At 44.9% G+C, this 24,502-nt stretch overlaps 1 pseudogene; it reads left to right on the plus strand.

Annotated features, from left to right (window-relative positions):
- Positions 1 to 14,085: 14,085 nt before the first annotated feature.
- LOC136637673 (5S ribosomal RNA) lies at positions 14,086 to 14,202 on the plus strand (annotated as a pseudogene).
- Positions 14,203 to 24,502: the final 10,300 nt, after the last annotated feature.

Here is a 24,502-nt window from a genome sequence, read left to right on the forward strand (position 1 = left end):
TGTGCAGCAGAAAACTGATATGGTTTGTGTCTATCCAGTTCTATTTATATTCACAGGTGAAGGATTACAGGTCATTTCCTTTCAGGACAAATAGCCTCTGTGGCAAGAAATGTGCCTTTATTTAAAGACATTGACCAAGATCTGAAAAGCTCCTGATAAGCATGCAAGTGTGTCTGGATGCACACAGGAAGGTTCTCTTCATCCTGGTCCTCTCCCTCCATCCTGTTCTGTGTTGAAGGCTACTTCCAGACTCTCCCTGTCCTTCAGGAATGGCTTGTTGAGAGGAATGGGGCAGCAATAAGTCTCTGGCTCTAGCCTCCAGCAATGATTAGGAAAATGTGTTCCTTTAGCAAAAAATCTCTCTGCAATGGTACAGTGATTTCATCTTGGTATGCTCTATTTGGGCAGGGAAGTTCATAGCAAGGTTCCATAGTATTTAGTGAGTCCAGATTCAGAGGCAGGATGGCAGGGAGTGCCAACTACTTTGGAGCAACAGGGAGAGTTATGCCATGCTCATGGGCTTCCCGGAAGATTTGGTTGGCCAGTGCAGGAAGCAGAATACTTTGGTCTGATCAAGCAGGGCAGTAGGCATTTCTTTTAGTCATTCTCTGAACCTTCCTGGCCATAGGTTAATAGTGTGTCTCGTTCTCAAGATTGTCTTGGGTTGCTCCAATGAGCAGGGTCTAGGAGAAGGGGGTAAAGGGGGTAATTTGTACCCAGGCCCAGGGTCAAAAGGGGGGCCCGGGAGCCAAAGTAGGGGGCCCAGAAATTTCCTGGGATCTTACAATTTCCTATCTACTCAGACTTGCTGCCCACACGGGATGCTGGCAATACTACCACAACTAGGGATGCTGGGGACACTATTGATGCAACATGGGTTGGTAGACCTGGGCTCCAAAGACTTTTCCAGTTGTCTCTACCCTCGCCCACCCTGTTTTGCCCCTCCCTGCCTCTATTCTGCTTGCCCGTCACCGCCCTTGCCCCTTTGCAAAGGGGCCCAAAAGAAACTTCGTACCCCCTGATAAAATTCCACTCAGAGGCCCTGCCAATGAGAAGTCTTTCAATGTCTATTTGATATGATGGTGCATCATTTCATTTTCCATTATAAATGTGAACATGTGAAGGAATCCAAACACCATGCACAGACATTGTGTTTCAGGTTGCCACCCCACACCTCTTGTGTTGTACTTTAGCACTAAATTGACTTGGCTCAAGCTGCACTACAGCAAAGAGGTGTTAATCCATTTGTACCAAATGTTCCTGATGTTTGAATTTGGTGTGCTACCCAAAGGCAAGCCACCTCTCACCAAACATTGGTTTTTGCCCCAATCAATGGACAACACAATTCCCACCCCCTTGCATGGCAAGTGCTTTGCTAGGAATTGGTCAATGCACTCATCGCATTACAGATCTCCTCCTTTTGAAAGGCAATTTCAAACGGGTTTAGCCCTGTTAGTACTTGGCTCGGAAGATCACAGTATTGGTCTTTCTAACTCAGGATTGTCTATACTCACTGGCAGTGATTTTCTTGGTGTCTTCCCAGCTGCACTGCAGCCCTGTTTGAACATCATATATCACAGGGGTGTCAAACTCATTTCATACTGAGGGCCAAATGGCATTCATGATGCCTGCTGAGGGCCGGAACTGATGTTGTTAGGCAGGAAGTGATGTCATTAAACAACTCATAACCAAAAATAAGCACTTTTTCTCACTTAGGAATTCATTAACTACAAATGACAGAAGATAAAACATGCAAATCTTATCATATTTCAAGATATGGGAGAGCCCAGTTTTCATGGGGGCTGCCCTTTTAGCAGTAACACCTCAGCACTGCTCAGCAGCTGAGAGCCTGAGGGTCGAATAAAAAACTTCTGTGGGCCACATCTGGCCCCCGGGCCTTATGTCTGACACCCCTAATATATCACATGGAAACCATCCATGTGATAGGAGAGTAAGAGTGCACCAGCAAGTCTTGCCCCCACACTGTTGCGCTCCTGAGACCCTCACGCCACAATGTACAGCATTGTGTCTGTCCTGAAAACACTGTACCCAAAGATGCTTTTTTACTGTGATGTTGAACACTGGTATCCAGCATTCTAGATCGTGGTGAGAAAGTGTTTGTCAGCGCAGGCAAATATTGTATGTGTGGGCAGTGAGAGTGGGGCTTTGGGCATGCATCAGTATGGGAGCGGGCATGCCAGTATGATCTACCTGGCCATGTAATTTATAACTACTCAATACAGCTTATGAGATGCTATAGGCTGAACCTTAGACTTTCGGCAATCAACTATTTACTGCTGAACTCTGGTCCCTCCCAGGTAGGGGAGAGTACATGTTTTGCCTGCCAAAGTCAGTTCACATGGGTGATTAACTTATATAAACTGACCTGTTTGTCCATCTGAAGCTTGTAAGCACCTGTATATACTGCAAGTAATTATCACCTAGTATAGGAAGCCATAGTAAGCCTTGTGTGTATATTTCAAGCTCTGTATCCTGAGATAAAGCAAACAACCAAATAGTAGCCAGATAATTAATTCATGTGTCATGTTTTTTTGAATGATGGTGATAAAAATCATCAGACTGGACTAAACTTTCTGCCATAGTCTAAACTGCTCCCATTTCAGTTTACTAGACACACCACCTAGCCCCAAATAGTATTTTAATCCTTTCCTACAGTTGTACATTTACTTTGCCTACTCTGATTTCAAACTCTATTAAAGTATGCTAGCAAGCTGAAACACTGAAGGCAGACACAAAATCTAATTATCTGTTGCTGCAAAAAAATACCATATGTTTCTTTTAACATCAAACAATGAAGTGACAATTCATAATTCAAAGAAGGCTTTGATAAAAATGAAAAGGCAAGAATGCTTTATATTGACCAATATGCTTTACATATATGAAAGTTTCATTGCATGCTTTTATCGTGTCCAAGTATATATTTTTCATTCTACAGACAAGTAGAAGAAAACAAGTGATATGGCTTGCCCAGTTCTATGACTGACATAATTTTGGATTCAGATACAATCCTATACAGTACTGTATTTTTGGCATATTGAACCTGTTACAAAAGGACCAGATGTTTTTACTGACACTGTGAATGAAAAAAACAAGACTTGAAATGAAACATGCATTGATTGCATTAGATATGGCCCAGTTCTTTCCAAGAAGTGTAATGATTTCAAAAGGCTATTCTGCAAAATAAAGCCATTGCTTTTAATTGTGGAATAAAAACTCTTTTTTTTTTTTAATAACCAACAGAAAAAAGGAACAATTTCACTCACCATACATAGTTTTACATGCCAATCATATCCACTGTGTTATGACCTTGGAACACAGTCCGGCAGTCATAACAGTTTATATCAGTGGTCTCCAAACCCCAGCCTGGGGGCCAGATGTGACCCACAACAAACCTCTATCCAGCCCGTGGCAAGCCTCTAGACCCCTGCAAGCCCGCTCAACCGAATGTGACCAGAATTGTGCTCCAGTAGCTTCTGAAGGATGCTCTGAGGGCCAGGGAGGCCATGCGCCTCCCTTCAGAATGCCTTCTAAAGGCCTAAAAAACATCCTGGTTTTTAGGCCATCTGAAGGTTTTAGGCTTTCTGGGGCTTTCAAATGTATTTATTTAAACTTTATATTTAAAATTTACTATTTTTCTGGCCCTCAACACCATTGCAGATATTTGATGTGGCCCTCTGGCCAAAAAGTTTAGAGACCCCTGGGCTATAGACCCCTGTGGACGTCCACACAGCGCACCACCATTGACCATTTTGGAGCCACCACAGTAAGCAGCAGCATCCCACTGCTACAGCCGGCAACCTGCTTTAGAGTAGGTAACCCTGTGTGGAGTGCGGATAATGGGTGGGGTGGGGGTGGAACTGGGCATTCTGGGGATGCTGGATCTTATCTCCCCTTTTGAGAGTCTTCCTGACACCTTTTCCCACCTCAGACATACGCCACATTTGGATGCAGAGTGTGCTTTTTTGGCGCAGCTGCATCAGTGCTAGGGATGAGGCATAGGATTGAGGCCTTAGTCACATTTTATTCATGTTTAATGAAATTGCCAAGGATCAGACACAACTGAATTGGTAGTTTGATTCAACAGGAGGCCCAAACTTGATCATCGCAGGTTCCAAACCCTTGGGGTGGGTCCAACCTGTACCCTCAAGCAGTGACGGAGTGCATTCCCATTGCTTCCAGGGGATTTTTTGAAGCCTATGGAGGCTGTATGTAGAGGCTTCCAGGCCTTCAACTGAAAAAGTTGCAAGTTTTGACCTTGTGGTGCATCTCCGACCCTCAGAAGCTCCTCCAGACATGACCGGAGCACAACTTCAGGTGCCAAAATTTGAGGTCTTCATCATCCATGGATTTTGGCATCCATGGAGGTTCTGGGAACGGAACCCCTGCAGATACCAAGGGTTCACCCGAATATGGATCTTGAATTAGAGTTTGTATGTAGTAAACAAGAGAGAGAGAAAAAAAATCAGTCCTTTCTCCTTCTCTTTCACAACATCTAGGATTGACCAATAGCTGCTATCAGTGCTATTTGGATGTCCATTTATATGACCCCCTTCCTTCAAGATGATTTAGGTAAATGGTGCAAGCTGGGATGCAGATAAAAATAATCACAGCATTATAGGGCAGTGATGAAATTAAATATAACCTACGTAATATGTATTATGAGAATAGTACTCTCCTGTGCTTGTACGAAGGCTGTGCCTGTGTTCTGAAATACTTAAATATATCGTAGCAATAATTTGTGGCATTACAGTTCACATCACTTCCAGTATACATACTGACATCTCCTTCTGTGCTTGGCTTCACTCTTTATGTTGTGCAATTAAAAGAGCCATTTGAGACCTCGCATCAGTATACACAATGCATGAATTGCATGAGAAGGTCTCCCTGTGGACCAGTCAAGAGAGAGTGATAGATTCCCATGGTAGGGTCAGCCTGACTTGATCTCTGTTAAAAGTTCTTCATCCGCCACCAGTGCAAACACATAATAGCACAGTTAGAGTTCAAGAGCACCCCCTCCATAACTATCATTAGATTAAATAGTCATATTATTCAACGTGTAGGCTAAAAAAGCACATTTAATGATAGCCTCGGTATTATCATCAGTGAGTATTTTCAGGATGATCCTATTTAAATACCTTTTTTCGTGATTCATCCCTCCAGGCAGGAGAGAGCTAACCTTATCCTCCCCCCTCCCCTTGGAATCTATCAGGGTAAAAAATGCCCCTGTCAGCCCAAACAACAGTTCAAGACAAAAGAAAAGTAAGGTGTTGCTGTGTCTTCCGTGGGAGATAAGCACACAGACCCCGCAGAGCTCCCCGCCCCAGAGAGTCCAACATTATATTTTGTTCTATTTTTAAAGGAATGTTCTGCACACAGGTGAATCTCATGCTGGGATTCTGATGGATTTAAAGTCTTAGTATGCAGATTAGAATGGAAAATTGTAAGAGGAGGCGGGAGGAATATGTATTGTTCCCTGCACCACGAAAGTCTACTCACATCAGGGGCTTTTCAAATTAGCATTGTTTTGAGATTAGTTTCCACTAACGCAGCTAAAAAGTTTGTGCTACAGCAAACACTTCATAACTGAGCAAAATAGATGCTTGACAGGGCAAGTCTGTGCGTGTTTACAAATAAGGAGACACAACTCTATTCGATCAGCAGCATAGCTAGAGGGCGGCAAAATGGTAAGTACTGCAGGCGCTGCAATGTGCTGTGTAAGTAGCCCTTCCCACTCACCATTGGAGCCGTTCCAGGCAGTGAGGGCATCATGCAGGAGACCCCATTTGGATCAGTGACCATCTGCTCTTTGCTGTCGCTGCCTGCAATGGCTCTTGCTGAGGAATGGAATGGCTGGAATGGGGAGGGGCTGCTTACATGGCACTTTGTGATGCCTGCAGTACTTCCCATTTTGACCCCCTAGCTATGCTACTGCATTCAATGGGGCTGATTGATTGATTGAATTTGAATTTATATCCCGCCTTTCTATCCCAGCAAAGGGCACTCAAGGCTGCTCACAAATATTTCTAGGTAAGAGAGCACTGGACCAACAGAAAGTTCTTTTCAGGTGTTTGTGTCGATTTGTGTGTTGCCTTGTGCATGGGTGGCATTGGGGTGGGCTGGCTCCATCCCTACCTTACATGGGTTCTTTAAATGTGTGTCAGAGGTCCTGCCCATAGAGCTGCAGGCATGCATTCTCTACATACATTTTAATAAAGCGCATAGCCCAGGGCACCGACTGCTGCTGCAATGTCAAACCCTCCCCCCCCCCCCAAAAAAAAACCTCAACATTAATGGCTATCTCAAGAGGGCTTTATGCAACCAATTTCACAGAGATTCAAATAAGTATATTTTCTTTCTATGTGGTTTAGAGTAGTGGTTTCTAAACTCTTATAGGTTAGTTGGGAACCAGATAAGTCTTCGGGGGGCAGCACCAGTGCCGCAGTGGTCATGATTCCAGCACGATCAAAGGGCTTATAAACTTACCTGGGCGGTAGTGCCAGCCATCTGGAGGGCTTGTGGCCCCGATCTCAAAATGTCTGGGTTGCAATCACAAAAAAGGAAGTAGGTCACAATAGCTGAAAAGAGCTGTTTAGAGCAGTGGAGAGGCCCGCAGTCAGGATTGTGAGGTCCCCCCCAGACCCTCCAAATGGCCACTACTACCCCCCCAGTAAGTTTAAAAGCCCCTAGATCAGGGTGGTGCCATTGCTGCAGTCATTTCTTGGCCACTCCCATTAAGGGGGGACGGCCTCCACCCAGTTCTCCTGGTGGGACGTGACCCACCAAATTGGGAACCACTAGTTTAGAGTCACCCAATGCTTTCTTACCCCTTAGGATCCAATATACAGGGTGACCCAAAGGCAGGTAGACAGTAAATGATAACATTTATTCCACCTACTGTCCACCTACCTTTGGCTCACCCTGTAGATATTTCTAACCTATTGGAAGAACTTTGGTTTGGGGAGGAACTATAGCTTAGCCTTAGGTGTAAAGCACATGGTTTTCACAGGCTCAATCCTTGGCCTCTTTATGGAGAGCTGGGAAAGATTCCTGCCTAGAGAGTTAGTGCCTGTCAGTGTAGACAATTCTGAATAGACCAAGAGTCTGACTCGACATGGCAGTTTCTGACAGAGAATTCTTTCTTCTTTTTCTTTTTTTAAATAAAGGGAAAAGTTGTTTGGAGTTTCATATTTCACTTAGATGTTGTTTCATATACTGAGTTTCATATACTTAGATGTTCATGTATATGTTGTTCTCATAGCTGAAGCTAAAAAAACAGTGCTTTCTGCTCAGTTTTGGAAAGTAGTTAATTTCATTTCTCATTTTCAACAATACAACATGAAGTGTCGAAAGTCACTGTGCCACCTTTGGATTTCAGCCTCCAATTAGAATGCGATGAAAGAGAACATACGGCATTGTTGGACAGTAAAATGCCTCCAGCCACAAGAAAACCTGTCCTTGTTAATTTTATCTCAACCGCATTAGTGATTTGTCACTGCCCGGGAATTCTTCAATCCATTTTCTCCATAAAAATGTTGAGCTGTCTCTTAAATTCATTTATGCTATTGGCTTTTATGACCTTCCCTGAGATCTTACTTTTTGTTATTTTGCAGCCTGAGATATAGCTCTGCTGGAATGAATTTCCAGGTTGCTTTTAATTTCCTAATTTGGGTTCTGAGGCTTTGTGATCCCTGGTTCCTCACGGATGGGAACATTTTGTGCAATGAATTATTTATTTTGATTCAGTATCCACAAACCCTTTCTGTATTCACATTCAATTCATTGTCTGAAATACTTATAAAAAGTCAACGAAAACCCGATCTTTCAGCTTAAAAAAAAATCCCATTGTACAATGCAAAGTTTTGGAAAGTTGCAGGAATTGAAATTGTAAGTTTTGTAATTAACAAAGGAGGTCTTGATCAATCTGTCTTCACAGCATTGTATCCATCCCTAAATAACTGGTTTACTTTTCACCAGAGGAAGTTGGGGTGTCAATAGGGGTCCTCTAGGGGACAAAGAGATCTCAATTACTGTGATCCATAACACTCAGGTTAGACCATTGTACTATGTTGTAGGTTAGGCTGCCTTTGAAGACTTCAAAAATTACAACTGTTTCAGAGTAAGGCAGCTCAATTACTGGGCAAGAGTGCTCAGTCAAAACATGTCTCATTTATGGTACAGAAGCTTCTGTGGCTTCCTGTCCAATTCCAGGCACAAGTCAGAGTACAGCCAATCATGTTGTTCTTTGCATGTTGGTCTTCTCTCAGACTCAGAGTTCAGTCCTATGCATGTCTAATCAGAAGTAAGCCCCATTATAGCCAATAAGGCTTACTTCCAGGTAAGTGTGGATAGGACTGCCACCTCAATGGGGCATTTACAGAGAAAATCTCAAGACAATACTTCTTGTCTCCTTTTAGGGAAATAAATTTGCCATCTTAAATTGTACTTTGGATACTCTCGCTTTGGATAAATAAATATCTATTCTTAGGATAAAGAAAAATATGGTTGGCAACCTTCAATCTTGAAAGTCTATGGTATAAGCCTACAGCACCCGGTATTCCCAGGCGGTCTCCCATCCAAGTACTAACCAGGCCTGACCCTGCTTAGCTTCCGAGATCAAAAATACATTCATGTCATTATTGAGGGGAGTCAGTGGTGGGAGGCACCATTGCCCTTCCCTGACTGACAAGAGGCCTCATTGGTGAAGGTGCGGAGCGGAATGCCTATTCAGGTGTTGTGACTGGTCCTCCCGCTTACCATCACTCATCTGCCAGAGAAGAAACCTCACCCACCTTATTGGGAAAGAGTTGAAATTAGCTGGTTGTGTTTGTTGCTGAGTAGCAATTTTTTGCTCCTCACCCAGTTGGCTTGGAGTTGAGGGGGTGCTTTGCCTACTCCAAACTGTTTGTGAGGATGTGATGCTACAGATTAAGCTGGGTCACAACTGGCAAGTTCTGTTCTGGAGCAAGTTAAGAACTTCATTAAAATTGTGACTCATTTGTAATTCAGAATCCTTGTACCATGTCTCATTGGGGTATGGGGGCAGCACCCTCAGAAATAAATCAGGCATTGGGTCCCATTTATGTGTGTGTGTGTGTGTGTGTGTGTGTGTGTGTGTGTAAGGATAAGCGAATAAAGTGAAATGAAACAAAATGAAATACAACACTCCACTGCTAATAATATCAGGCAAATAATAAATTTACAAAACTAATCTGTTCTACACAAGCTAAGTTAATGAGTGTCATATGGGTCACATCCTCAAATTGCAAATAAATGTTATCATTTATCAAATGAACGTGTTATTAAATAAATCTTCACCGCCACTGTTTGCACTTATCTGCTGTATCATTTCATATTTCTTTCCAATTTAACAAACCATTTCCCATGTCTGACCTCACATAATGGAAAACTACAGAAATCAGAGAGTAGCTAATTCAAAAACAATATAATTTAGAGCTAAACAGAGCCAAAGACCACTGTTGATCTTCTCCTCTGCCCAATACTACAAGTCCTTGGCACAGGTATTAGCAACAGATAATGTTTCTGTTTTTGTGATAGTTTAGAACACAAAACAGAGATGCTCTTGAACATCTTCAAGGCTCCCAGATTCTTAGACCACTTGATTACACATGGTTGTTGACACCTTGAGCAGAGGCAGGAAATGGACATAAATAAAAGCACTATTAAAGTTTGAGATAAGAGATCTAGTCTAAAAAAAGCCTGACAGGATCCCTTGGTATTTGCCCATGACTATTTTGCAGAGGGTGGCACTTTGCAGTGATTAGCAGCCCAATCCTAACTAAATCCTGTTACCAAAAGAGCCTGGTTTAGTTGTTTAGGGGAATTAGTACACCTGGTCTCTTGGAACAGTGGGACCTGAGACTGGATGCAAACCGGCGTTCTGCAGAAATTCCCTTTACTTAAAGAAGAGACTGAGAGAAATATTCTAATAAATGATTACAGCTTTATTAAAAGGGACCCAAAATAGATATCCAAAAGAAATCAGTACAGGACTATTGTAGTGCCCTAACCATAGTGTCTTATAGTGGTGAGTGCAGTGTCGTGAGAGTGTATTTGGTGCATCTGAAGAAATCAGAAAGAGGAATGGTAAGGAAGGTTCAAGGATCCCTGCTCTGCCAACCCCAGCTGCTAGCTAAAGATGGGGAGAGAAGGGAACAAGGGGAGTGAGGGAAGAGAAAGCGTTCAAAGCGCAAGGCATAGCTACCTGTCTGGATGTCTGGTCTGTGAGCAGCAGTTTCTGTGAGCAGCTTGTGTGTGACCCTGTGTTAGGGCACTCAGGAGAGTGACTCTTTGCTAGTAAACCCTCTTAGTATTTAAGGATATTGAAAAGTTGTTTACGTGTAAGAAGAATGTTTGGGAGATAAATGCGTAACTTAAGCTGTTTACTTTTAATGTATCAATAGGTAACTAGGGTATGAATGAAGGGAATTCTTAATCAACCAGGATGCAGGTAAACAGGGCTAGCAGTGTCAGCTAAAACACAAATTAGCTCTTTGGTGCCAGAGGATGTCTAGCAACTTTAAGTGAGGTTTAGAACATAAGAAGAGCCCTGCTGGATCAGGCCAAAGGCCCATCTCATCCAGCTTCCTGTATCTCACAGTGGCCCACCAAATGCCCCAGGGAGCACACAAGACAAAAGGCACAACCTGCGTCCTGGTGCCCTAAAAATTTATTTATCTGCCCTTAAAGGGATTCAAACCACCAACCTCCAGCTCTGCAGGCCAGCACTAAATCCCTTGAGCTATAGGAGCCCTTCTAACATTCTGGGATTTGACATTTTCCAGTCTCACCCAGAATCGTTGTCTGCACAGGAGGCTGTATTCCTGTACCTGGCTACCAATGCCAAGCAGAAAGGCAAACCTGAGCTCTGCACTGGGGAGCCCGGTAGACATGAGAGACTTTTCCAGCTGTCACTCCTTTCCCTCACAGAATGATCAGGTGTCCTCTTTTCCCAGGACATGTCCACTTTTTCAGCCTCGTGTCCTGGAAAAGAAATTAAATGTCCTCCTTTTCCCTGTCAGCAGACTGCACACAGCCCTCTTGTAAATAATAAAGTACACGCAATAAGTTACATATAATACAGTTTTAAATTGAATACAAATATAGTGTTTAAATTAACCGATACACGAGCGGCTTTAGCTTTTCTTGGGTCCTGTCCTACATTTTCATAGAATGTCCTACATTTTGTGAACTTTTGTTCAAGAGTGGCACATAGATGATGTTTTGGGGATGCCTTGTCCTCTTTGGCAGCTACGATGCCTGGTCACCTGCTCCCTGGCCCCGCTTCTCCCCTCCCCATCTGCTTTGCCCCCTCCTCCCTCTCTGTGAAGGGGCCCAAAAGCAACTTTGAGGCCCCCCCATCTGTCTAGACCCTGGAGCTGCATTGGGGAGCCTGGTAGATCAGGGCTCCAGAGGCAGACCAGGGCGTCATCACCCTCCCTCCCCCCCCACTGTGAGGGGGCCAGAGAGAAGCTTTGAGCCCCCCATAAGCCAGACCCCAGACCCGGGTCTCAGACCAGGGCATCACCCCCCCCTTTGGGAGGCGGCCAGAGAAGCTGCACCCCAACGCCCCCACCGGGCGCCACTCACGGGTCGGCTCTGTCGGGGCCGCGGCAGTGGATGGGGTTGAGCTCGTCCTGGGGGAAGGCGTGCCTAAGTTTACCTAAGTTAATGCAAAATACAGATATACAGAAGTTCCTGGAATTTCATTCAGGAAAGCAAACACAAACTGAAGATACAATGGAAAACTGATGACTGAGTTTCATTCAGCTAGAGCAGGGGTGCTCAAAGTTTTTGGCAGGAGGGGCACAACATCTCTCTGACACTGTGCCGGGGGCCGGAAAAAAAAGAATTAATTTACATTTCAAATTTGAATAAATTTACATAAATGAATATATTAGAGACGGAAAATGAATGAATGAATTCAATCCAGTTTATGATTACATTCACCCTAAGAAGGGGGGGGGGAATCTTCATGCCAGTTTATGATCCCATTCACACACACACACACACGCACACGCACACACACACACACAAATGGAGGGGGGATCTTCCACACTTTCACATACCCACCTGCTCACCTGCCCCCTCGCCCTCCCTCCTTCGTTTGCTTGGGCTGCCTGCCTGCTTGCCCAGCTGCATGCCTACCTGCCTACCCATGTGCTGCTGCTGCTGCCTGCCTGCCTGCCTGCCTGCCTGGCCGGCCAGTCAACCAGCCCTCCCTCCCTAGGGAGGGAGACGTGCTTCGAGCTGGGCCATGATCTCTCTCTCTCTCACTCTCTCTCTCCCCTGGTTCAGGTTGCAGGAGGGGAGGGGAGGGGAAGGGAGCCAAATGGAGCTGATCCCAGCCCAGCCCAGCCCATGGGCAAGGAAGAAGAGACTAGCAGGCAAGTGCGCAGGGTCTTTTATAGTGGAAGTAACATGAGACCTGCAAGTCTCACGTTACCTTCCCACTATAAAAGGCCCTGCACGCCGGCTGGGCTCATCTTTCCTTCGCTGCCACTGAGTTCAGTGGCAGCGAGGGAGAGCAAGGCACGGAGCTTACGCGGCGGGCCAGCGTGGGCTGGGTTGAGGGCCGGGTGCCCATTGGAGGTGCGGGGACCCCCTGGGGGCCGGATGGGGACCTGCAGCGGGCCACAAGTGGCCCGCAGGCCGGGATTTGGGCACACCTGAGCTAGAGATATCAGTTTCCTTCCAGGATGTGTGATTGTGAGGGGAGAAGAAGGAATACACAACCAAGAGTCTGAGCTTGACCAAAGTGGGAATGAGGCCTGCAGGCCAGTGTTTTCTGGGAGAACAGTTCATTGTGCATGCTGGCATCCAGTGGAGTGTGTGCTGTATCTTGTGGGAGAGCAGTCCAGAAGTCTCCTTGAAATAAGAGAACAAAAACTTCTTTACCCTAGCGCAAGGTTCTGCTATCCCAATGGGTCCCTTCAGATCACTGGTGCCACCAGGATCTACTCCTGTTCTGCCTCCTGCCTGACCTCCTCCCCACCCAAAAACTCTCCTGTTCCTATCCCTCCCTGCCCTGTTATGTCAACCCTCTGGTCTGCCACCAACTTACTTTCACTGCCAGAAGCAGCCAGTTCGACATGAAACTACACATGCAGCAGAACCTGTTAGCACATGTTCCTACCGCCAATTGGGACTGAGTTCTCTCAGAAGCCTGGCACTTCAGCTTGAGTGTACACGTGTGATTTCACATACATAGCACCTGTAGCTGGACTGGGGTCATAGCTGTTCAGGAAAGCATATGGGTTCCTTCTAGGACCATCACAATTCTAGGCCCAGCACCTCTTTCTCTTTGCCCTTCGAAGTTCCACAGTTTCACCTGCAACCATCTCCACGGCTTTCCCCAGAAGGGCACCAAAGGTTAAGGATTATGGTGAACTTGGAGATGCTTCAGCGGATGGAAGGAAGCAAATGAAATCCAAGTACAGTGTCTGTCCTCATAATGTGTGTGTGTGTATTAATACTAGGTGACCTTGAAAGTGTCAGGAATGGAGAGGCACGCTGAGGATGGCAGTTTTATGTTTCATTTAGGGTGCCAGGAGTGTCTCAGCAGGAATACAAATTCCACCACAAATGTATTTGTTTTGCAGAGCTCTTCCAAATGCCGAGCAAAAATGTGAGGACATGCATCTTCTGTTTGAATCAGACAAGCTTTCTTGTACCGAAACGCTTTTTGACTCCATTAGAGACAAGCTGATTTTCTTTATTCTGCTTTGTTGCTCTTCTGTAAATTGGCTCTGCCTCATGTTCCGTTTCACCTTTCTTTCAATTTAACATGAAGCATTTCTAATTCCAGGACTGGCACGTGTACAGTTACGGTAGTTGCCGCTTTCAGTCCTTTCTCTTCATTCACATTTTTTTTCCCCTGTCCAAATGACTAATGCACAAATTATGTGCAAAAAAAAAAGGAAACATGATGCAATTATGCCCACCTGGATATCGAAATTTATTTTTGCACTTCCTGCCTCAGCATCAGTGCACACAAGAGTCAAGTGTAGCTACGATGGTAAAAATTGCAAATGGAGGAAGGGTCCAGGTAGCAACTGTTACCCTGCACATGGCCGATCTCGTCTGATCTCGGAAGCTAAGCAAGGTCAGGCCTGGTTAGTACTTGGATGGGAGACCGCCTGGGAATACCGGGTGCTGTAGGCCAACCAACCAAGTGCTATGTCAAACTGCCATAAGACTAAGCTTTCTCCTTCATGTGCAAGCTTTCCAAGTACGTAATTCTTTAACTTTCAACAATTACAGCCGGACCCTACCTAAATCCCAGTGTGGCGATGAAGCTTCTGCTACATCCTCTAGGGGACTTCTGTCTGCTGGAGGTCTCTCTTGGACCCTGGGGTAAGCCCCAGCAGCTTCAACAGATCAATTCAGACCTGCACCAGCAATATCACTGGCGCAACTTCATGTTGATCTGCGCAGATGGATCAGGCCCAGGAACGGGGTCAAGTTTTGGAGGGCAGTGGTGCCACCAAAACCGCCCCCCTCCCAGGCTCTATGCATTCTCCTCCCCATCCCTGTCACTGTGCCATTCTGCCCACCCGCCTCCCGTTCCACCCACCTTACCCCATTCAACTCCTTCCCACCTCCCTCCAACCCCCTGCGTGGGCTTACCTTCTACAGCAGGCCTCCCAACATTTCCCAGCATGCACTGCTACAGAACTACTTATGACACTAAGGGCACAATCCGAACCAACTTTCCAGCACTGACATAGCTGTGCCGGGGGGGGGGGGGGCATGTGCCGCATCCTGCAGTTGGGGGGCAGTCATTGAGGCCTCCTCAAGGTAAGGCAATGTTTGTTCCCTTACCTCAGGGTTCCATTGCTCTTACCTTGCTGCTGGAATGTTGGTTAGGACTGTACCCTTATATGTCATTTTGCTTCCTTGGAATAGAAGTGGATCATTATTTTCAAGTGCATGGAAGAAGTGCTATTCCACTGGCGACCTATACCATGTATCTACCTTGGGACTTTGTTTACATCCTGCTGACTTTCTTATTATTGTAAAAAAAAACCAAAAAAAAAAACATATAGCATAAAGAGTGTTCCTCAAAATGTTACTTCTGTGTTCATGTGGTGAGATGGGACTAATTAAAATAAAATCACCTTAGGCAGCAGTTTATCCATCCTGTACTCCATAAGGCACCTTGCCTTCCCGCTTCACTCTCCTGCTCAGACAGGAAGTTTTCTTTTATAATAATCCTGCAGATTTAGATAGATTTTTTGACACTGGCAAGTGGACAAAGTTAATCTTTGCCTATAAGATTTCTGGGTCCTGAATTTCTCATTCCATGGAAGTAATCTGTTATCATAAAATGCTCAGAATATTTAAACTGATGGTTCTTGTTTTATTCCTCCCCCCCCCTTTTCTCCATCTTATTGAATATCCTTAAGAGACTGCACATGATTTGCAGTGCTGGCTTCACTCTGTGCATTCATGGCTTCAAGAAAAGTGCCTAATTGCTCTCCTAATGTGCTGCTCTGTGTGCAGTTTAATGCTAGTTGGCACAAAAAGATCCCTGGAGAGCAACGTAGATCCCTAGGCCTGTAAGAAGCTAATAAGTTCCTGGTTGTACCCCAAGTTTTCTGAACATCTGGCTGTAAAGAATTGTCTGGTGTCGGCAGTAATATATTGCCAGGGTAAGACCCTCCAAGGACTAATGACATAATGTGCTGTGTAGCTGTAAGACTGCATAATCACAGTCTGAAATGTCACCTTCCTGAATGAACTGTTCCCATTACAACAATATGTCATGACCTACCCTAGATGTTGATTGTGGTTCCTTGATATAGAGAAGATCAATTGCCAGTGGGATTCAAGGGTCAGACGATTTCAAAGTGGACTGGAGGCACACAGAATCAATTTTAGGGTGAATACACCTTTTGTCCTGATGCATACAAATGGCAGAAAAGCAAAGGAGGCCTGCAGGTCACAGTAAATGATCCAGGCACCCTATTAATATGGACTTTGGTTCTTATTATTTGAGTAGATAAGCAGTGCTTTTTTACAATGCAACCATTAATTGGAATTCACTTTAATGCTTCTCACAAAATTGTTATTTTGACTTCGGTTTACAGCAGTGGAATCTCAGGCTGAAATTCGACTCCCTTCTGTATCAAAAGTATGCCATGAAGTGTATTGCAGTTGTTTTGGATAGCAGAATTTAGCTGCCACCACCTAGTCCAGGGGTGTCAAGCGCATTTCATACAGTGGGCCAAACTGCATTCATGGTGCCAGCTGAGGGTCTGAAGTGATGTCATTAAGTAGGAAATTAAGCAGATGAAGTTCAGAAATAAGCATTTTGCTTTCAAATAGGAACTCATTAGCTGCAAATGATGGAAGGGAAAATATGCAGACTGGAAGAGCCCAATTATTATGTGGGCCACCCTTCCAGCAGTTCCTCCGAAGCGTCACTTTGCAGCTCAGCTGTTGAAAGGTGCTTTGCAAAGTGACACTTTAGCACAGGGGTGCTCACACTTTTTTGGCTCGAGAGCTACTTTGAAACCCAGCAAGGCCCGGAGATCTACCAGAGTTTTTTTTACAATGTTCGCGCCATCATAACATATAACATTTATGTGTACAATGTATGTTGGTGTACCTTGAACCCCACTGAGTATAACAGGACTTACTCCTGAGTAGACATGCCTAGGATTAGGCTGTGAGGCTGCAATCCTAACCACACTTACCTGGGAGTAAGCCCCATTGAGTACAATGGGCCTTACTCCCAGCGTTTCCTCCCAGAGGCACCTGAAGGCACTCCGTGATCTACTCATTTTGCCTCGCAATCTACCGGTAGATCGCGATCCACCTATTGAGTACCCCTGCTTTAGCAGCATCAGCACTGCTGAAAGGGCAGCCCACAGGAATTGGTCTCTCCCAGGGCCTAATCCACACATTGAACCACTAAGGCAGAGCTGAGGTTTGATCTGAAGAGCACACATTTCCAAATGCAGGGATACTTTTAGGAAAGCAAGATGGTTTCTCCTAAAAGCAATGAGATTAGAAGGGGCTTAGAAAACACTTCAGCTGACCACAGTGTCATCCTTCCTACCCTTCCCTATGCATTTCAGTTTCTCTTCCTTTGTCCTTGTCTAAAGTTGACTAGTACTCAGCGATCCTCCAATGTTTCTCTTTTTAATATACTATGTGTGGTATCCTGACTAGTGCTTTTGGTATTGGGACCTCACTCCATGAATGGCGTTTCATAAACAGAAAAAAGTGTTCCATTCACAGAAGGAATCATTGTGCAAGCTGAATGGGGCCTTGCATGAGTAGAATGCCCCCAATGGTTGACGCATTAGTCAGGTTGCCATCCTATATCACTCAAAGGATAGAATATTTACCATAAAGGACTATCTAGTATCATTTTTGCAGCAGAACAAATAAGAACTTAACACTCTCATTGGATGTCCCATGATAATATTCATATAATTTGCACAACTAGTTCTGCACGTTGGGAACTCTTGAAGTAGTAGAATTTAGTAGTTGGTGTGTGTGGGTGCAGTGCTCTGCACACTTACATGGAAGTAGGCCTCATTAAACATCTAACAAAACATGCATAAGGTGAGGACAGGGATCAATTTAGAAACTTGCTGAAGTCTCACTCCCTATGGTCCGCCAAAGTTATGCCTGTCCCCTTAGGAAACGTTAGATCAAATTATGTTTGGAAACTGAATTCCAGGACTCATTTGCACTCAAGGTGTGAGCCCCCAGGTTCCCATTTTATTATTATGGGAGGTGACTTTAAGAGGCCAGCTAGAGACCCTGGAAAACACTGCCTCATTTGAGGCCTCTAATGTCATTCCCTGGATTGCCAGAGCAATGGGAGTAGCAGCTCCACAGACTTAGCAGGGAGAGTGTGGAGCCACAAAGGCTCACAAGGCCCAAAATGATTCAAAATCCTAGCCAGTGATGAGACAGAGGGCTCTGGCTAGGCTTGGGAGAAGCTTGAGGCTGCTCTGCAGTGGAGGAGGAGGAATCAATATCTGCTCAACCCTTCTCCCCTTTTCTTTTGTACTGAGGCAACACGCGCTGCAACAATGCACTGCAACATGCAACAATGGCAGATGCGCTTCAGTGTCAGTAAGTGTTAGGTCATGCACATTGGGGCAAAAAATCAAAACTTTACATATAGGCTGATGGGTTCTGAGCTGTCTGGCAGATCAGGAGAGAGATCTTGGGGTGGTGGTGGACAGGTCGATGAAAGTGTCGACCCAATGTGCGGCGGCAGTGAAGAAGGCCAATTCTATGCTTGGGATCATTAGGAAGGGTATTGAGAACAAAACAGCTAATATTATAATGCCGTTGAACAAATCAATGGTAAGGCCACACCTGGAGTATTGTGTCCAGTTCTGGTCGCCGCATCTCAAAAAAGACATAGTGGAAATGGAAAAGGTGCAAAAGAGAGCGACCAAGATGATTACTGGGCTGGGACACCTTCCTTATGAGGACAGGCTACGGCGTTTGGGCCTCTTTAGACTAGAAAAGAGGCGCTTGAAGGGGACATGATTGAGACATACAAAATTATGCAGGGGATGGACAGAGTGGATAGAGAGATGCTCTTTACACTCTCACATAACATGAGAACCAGGGGACATCCACTAAAATTGAGTGTTGGGGGAGTTAGAACAGACAAAAGAAAATATTTCTTGACTCAGCGTGTGGTTGGTCTGTGGAACTCCTTGCCACAGGATGTGGTGATGGCATCTGGCCTGGACGCCTTTAAAAAGGGATTGGAAAAGTTTCTGGAGGAAAAATCCATTACATGTTACAAGCCATGATGTGTATGTGCAACCTGCTGATTAGAAATGGGCTATGTCAGAATGCCAGATGCAAGGGAGGGCACCAGGATGAGGTCTCTTGTTATCTGTTGTGCTCCCTGGGGCATTTGGTGGGTCGCTATGAGATACAGGAAGCTGGACTAGATGGGCCTATGGCCTGATCCAGTGGGGCTGTTCTTATGTTCTTAACAGTGATGGGGTCCTGGGCTGAAGAAGCCCTGGGAAGCAAAAGCATCCACCTGGGCATCCGTAGACCTTCCGGATAAAGGGAAAGGACCTTGCTCATCTGGTAGGTGATCTCGTAGCAAGCCAGTAGCCAGTTACCCAAGGATGAGCAATCAGTGGTGTGAGTATGGAAACTCCACCCTTACTTCCCCAGGCGTTAAGCAGCAGGGTGAGCCCCTGCTGCTTGATCTATCTGGTTACATGCCAACCTCTTAGCAGCTAGTGTCCTTTCTGACTTCAACTGACCTCTCTCCTCTTTTCTACTGTAAGCCTCCATTCTGAGAGTTGATGGAGCATCAGGAGCTGTGAACCAGGATTTCTCTAGTTCAAAGCTGGCATGCCCAGTCAAGCCACTCCCTCTCAGCCTCAGCTGCAATGTGGGGATTACAACACTCAGACACCTTACAGGGCTGTAGTTAAGGATTGCACCAAGAGAACCTACGTGGTTTGCTTGACACACTCAGAAAGTGCAATGCGACCAACATTGAAAGGGCTAAATATGATCAACATTCTACACTACAGTCATGTTAATAGGAAACAATTCACATTTATGTCCAGTGGAGAGACTTCAGATGAAAGCCTCTTCATAAGAACATAAGAAGAGCCCCGCTGGATCAGGTCAAAGGCTCATCTAATCCAGCTTCCTGTAACTCACAGTAGCCCACCAGATGCCTCAGGGAGCACACAAGACAACAAGAGACCTGCATCCTTGTGCCACTCTCTTGCGTCTTGCATTCTGAGGTAGCCTACTCCTAAACCAGAAGGTTGCATATACCCATCATAGCTTATAACCTGCAATGGACCTTTCCTCCAGAAATCTGTCCAATTCCCTTTTAAATGCATCTAGGCCAGACACCATCACCATGTCCTGTGGCAGGGAGTTCCACAGACTAATTACATGCTAGGTAATGAAATATTTTCTTTTGTCTGTCCTAACTCTCCCGACACTCATTTTCGGTGGCTGTCCCCTGGTTCTGCTGTGTGAGAGGGAAAAGAACATCCCTCTATCCATTCTATCTATCCCCTGCATAACTTTGTACTTCTCAGTTATGTCCTCCCTAAGGTGCCTCTTTTCTAGACTGAAGAGCCTCAAAAGCTGTAGCCTTTCCCCATAAGGGAGGTGCCCCAGTCCAGTAGTCATTTTTGTCACGCTCTTCTGCACCTTTTCCAGTTCCACTATATCCTTTCTGAGATGTGGCAACCAGAATTGAACACAATACTCCTGGGTTGGCCTTACCATTGATTTGTACAATGGCATTATAATATTGGCCATTTTATTCTCAATCCCCTTTTTTAATGATCCCAAGCATTGCCATTACGGTGATGAGACATTGTTATGTTTCCTCTTCAATACGTAGTCATGTATATGTGTCTTACAAATAATTGACATACAGTTTATGTCATAGAATCTCCACAATACATAGCCCAATAGTTAAAAATGTGTTTTCCTCGATATTAACTGTTGTGTTTTCTAATATAAATGCCTTGGATACGTTTAGTCAGCTATTTCTAATGTAGCATGCGCCATTAAAGATCAAGTAAATGCGTTTGCAGTGGCTGCCTGTTTAAACCAGCCTAATATACCATTCATAATAAGCAAGATGTACATACACGTTGTAAGCTGTTTTATAAATCATCATTATTAAAATACATAGGCCACAACCCACAGGGCTGCATAGTGAGGTCTGTGGATGCTATGAAGCTTCTGGATCTGGCTAAGAGCATCCCCACGACCCAATCAACATGCCACTTTTGAAAGTGGAGGAAATGTTAAATGTGATTTCTGATGTTTTCAGCACCAAGAGAAGCTAACAGAAAAGTGAGAGAGTGTGGGGAGAAGCAGGCAGCCCTGCTGTGCATGCACAAGCCTTTACAAGCTTTGTGCTTGTATGGAAGGCAGATTTAAAGAGACTTTAAACTCTAGATCATAGCCATAACTCTTAAATTGAAACAGCTGGCTCTTCACAGTCATTTGCATATTTTTACTGATCTGGACTGTAAATGCACTGTTGTAAAATTCTTTTAGTTTTTTTTTTATTATAATCACAAGAATACCCACTAGGACACTATTATAATGAAGCTAACTTTTATATATACAAATAGCAGCTCCCTCAAAATAAAACATATATAGGGGTAGCACTGCTAGCCTGTTTTTGATGTGCACTGCAGAAAGTAAATGAGACTAACAAAGCTGGCAGTCAACAAACACGCTGTAGGGAGGGAGGATAGATGGAAGAAGATAATGATAAAAGACAGGGTGTGTGTTTGTGTATCTGTGCGTGTGTGTGTGTGTGTGTGTGTGTGTGTGTGTGTGTGTTTTAAACAGTGGTTGGGCAGCTCAAATGTTGCCACTAGATTTGCATTAGAACATTATCCTGCATCCAAATTATGCTGGTTGAACAAAACAGCTGTGCAAGACCTGACTTTTTCAATCATTTCAGTCTTAATACAATTATACAGAAGTTTTGAATGATGTCATAATAGGCAAAGTAACAAGTGTACCTGACTTGAAAATTGCTATTAAGAACTAGCAATTGTCTAGAGGTGGTCACTGGCAGCTTACCACATTTGTATAGCCCTGCAAGAATACTTTCAAAATCCTTACAGTGGCTCTCTTGCATTAAAGGTGATTGGGGGCTTTTGAGTCTCAGCTGGGAAGGTCAGAATTTTAATCTTAAAGAAAGGAGCCACCTTTATTTCCATACAAAAGCACAATATCTAAATTCATAAATACACGATGATTGGAAAAAAAGCCATGTCGAGCATTGCATTGAAACTAGGTTTTAATGCCAAAAGCCACTTCTTCCCATGATTTCTGTACAACAAAGAGTCTTTGTACAAAAAGACGCCAATTGCTATTTAATATGACCTTGCTACCATCAGAAAAAATTATGTGAGTTGTGCTTGTTACTTGCACACACAGGGGAACCAAATGAGTATGCATGCACCTTTGTGTGACAGGCTTGTGGCACACCTCAATGACACCTGGTACTCAACAAGAACCAAAAAAGAAAGATGTAGGTGTAACACATGGCCCATTCTGAGGAGCCTTTTATTTATTTATTTATCACATTTTTATACCACCCTTCCTGTAAGCAGTTCAGGGTGGTGTACATGGTTCCTTCCCTCCTTTTGTCCTCACAACCATCCTGTGAGGTAGGCGAGGCTGAGAGATAGTGACTGGCCCAAGGTCACCTAGGAAGCTTCATGGCTGAGTAGGAATTTGAACCTGGATCTTCCAGGCCTAAGTCCAACTCCCAAACCACTTTACTAGCCTGGATCTCTAGACTCACATGACGATCTTTGCTGTGACATAAAAGGCTGGCAATGTAGGTGCATTGTACCAAAATTCATGCTGCTGATGGACCATTTGAGGCCTTTGCCCCAGTAGATTACTGCTGCTGCAGACCCCTGATGGTGCCAGGGTGGGTAAAATGGAGAAGAAGGTGGAGTCAATAATTGTGTAAGGAGTGATAAAAACAGGCTAACCCTGCTGCTTTTTGCTGCAGTTCAGCAATACTCCATTTAAAACCACCAGTTCACTTTTAGCAGATGGAAAGGGGATTGATGCAGGTTGCGTAAATGGTGGGCTGGAGAGGTGTGGTGGCTGTGGCAGCAGACATGTGGTGAAGGGCACCCAAAATCCGCTGTCCTCTCACCCCTTGCCATCTGTCTTTGATGCAACCCACATTACCTAACTTAATAGATGGGTTGCCTCTCCTTGAACATGCAAAATATGCACTGTGCCACTGAGTTACAGGTCTTCCCCGATTGCAGCGGTGGTGTAAAATGATACATCACATTTTTGTTCTAGCACTGAAAGTTGCAAAGGCAGTCACAGCAGCCACTGATATTGCTCCAGTGACATACCTGGGGAGGGGCAATGGGGGCAAAGCCCCAAGCGCCAGGCTGGGGGGAGGTGATGCCACAACCTGCTCCCCCACCACCACTTTATTTTGCTATGGTCTGGAACCATGCCGACAATGGCTGCAGGAGCACAGCCACTGTCAATGCAGTTCCGAGTCAATCTGAGGGCCACCTTCTTCTTTCTTTAAAGGGGAGGAGAGGAGGGTGGCTCTCAGATTGGCAGGAAACAGCACTAGCAGTGGCTGCACTCCTGCAGCCACTGTCCTTGTGGTTCCTGACCATCTCTGAGGTCCACCCTCCTCTCCCTTAAAGAAGGGGGAGGAGAAGAGGGAGGCCCTCAGAACAGCCGGATAGTCTGTTGGAAGTGGTGCTCGCCTCCTCTAAATTCGGAGGAGGCACACACTACTTCTAGCTGTGATAAAGCTTTTCATGTTGCTGCTAAGGTTTAATTGGCGCCTGGGCCTCCTCCTTCCTCCCTTTATTTTCAAAAGGGGAAAGGAGGAGGTGGCGCAGAAGTAATTGCGGTGTTGATGACAATCACCACAATTGCATCTAGGTTGGGGGCAACAAATAGGGGGGAGGCCCCTGGTGGAAAAATCACCAGGACTGCCACTGTGCTACTCTTCTTGTGCCAGGGAATACAGCAGGAGAGGCTTGCAGCAGCCTCTGCTGGCACTGATCCCATCACTGATACAAAACAGAATCCATTTTGAGTAGCTTATGAGAAATGCAATAACACCAGGCAACCAGAGTAGTTCATTCCCCATTGTCCTGTACTCTTCTCCGTAGCATCGGGCTGGCTGCCAGCAGGTTTAGTGGCAAGGCCAACTCTATACGTTAGAAATCTCTATCCTAAAGGTTACACAAAAGTACTTCTCCGAAGAGAGCTCCTCTGTAATGTCTCTCTGCTGCAAGTGTTGCTTGGTCATGGTGGATATTTTTTTGTCTCTGCTTCTACAGCACTATAACCATTTTTTGTGACTATTTCAATGAATCTTTGATGTCCTGTTCTGCTGCTCAAGCACATCCGCACTGCTAACAATAGCCATCTTTCCATTGGGTGGAATCCACAAATGAAAAGAAAGAATGGTAACAATAGCCATTCATGCACATGCTCCCTCTGGCCACACATTTGTGAATTACTGCCAAACCTTCTGATTCAATGCCCTGACATGCGAAGTGTACACTTTGCCAGTTCCTTTCATTCATTGCATATGATCCAGTCCCTTGATGCAGAATCCTAGTTGTGTCAGTCTTTGCAGCTAAATTGGATACAAGGTTACCCAGATAATTAATCACATCCAGTGCTTATTGTGCATCATCCTTATTATGACATGTGGGCTGATTTTGCACAGCTTGTATTTGCGCATATCAGATTGTATGAAAGCAACCAGTTCTCTCTCCTCCCATATAATCACCTCATCAGCACCTACAGCTTTCTCTTTCTCCCTCTCTCTCTTTATTCTTTTCAGGAATATGAAACATTGTTGGAGATAATACCAAAGAGAACTATCAGGGGACAGGGCTTAAAAGAACACTAAATAATGCTTCCGGTTACCCAGCCTCAGTAACTACTG

This window comes from Tiliqua scincoides, chromosome 1, assembly GCF_035046505.1.
Source record: "Tiliqua scincoides isolate rTilSci1 chromosome 1, rTilSci1.hap2, whole genome shotgun sequence".
NCBI lineage: Eukaryota > Metazoa > Chordata > Lepidosauria > Squamata > Scincidae > Tiliqua > Tiliqua scincoides.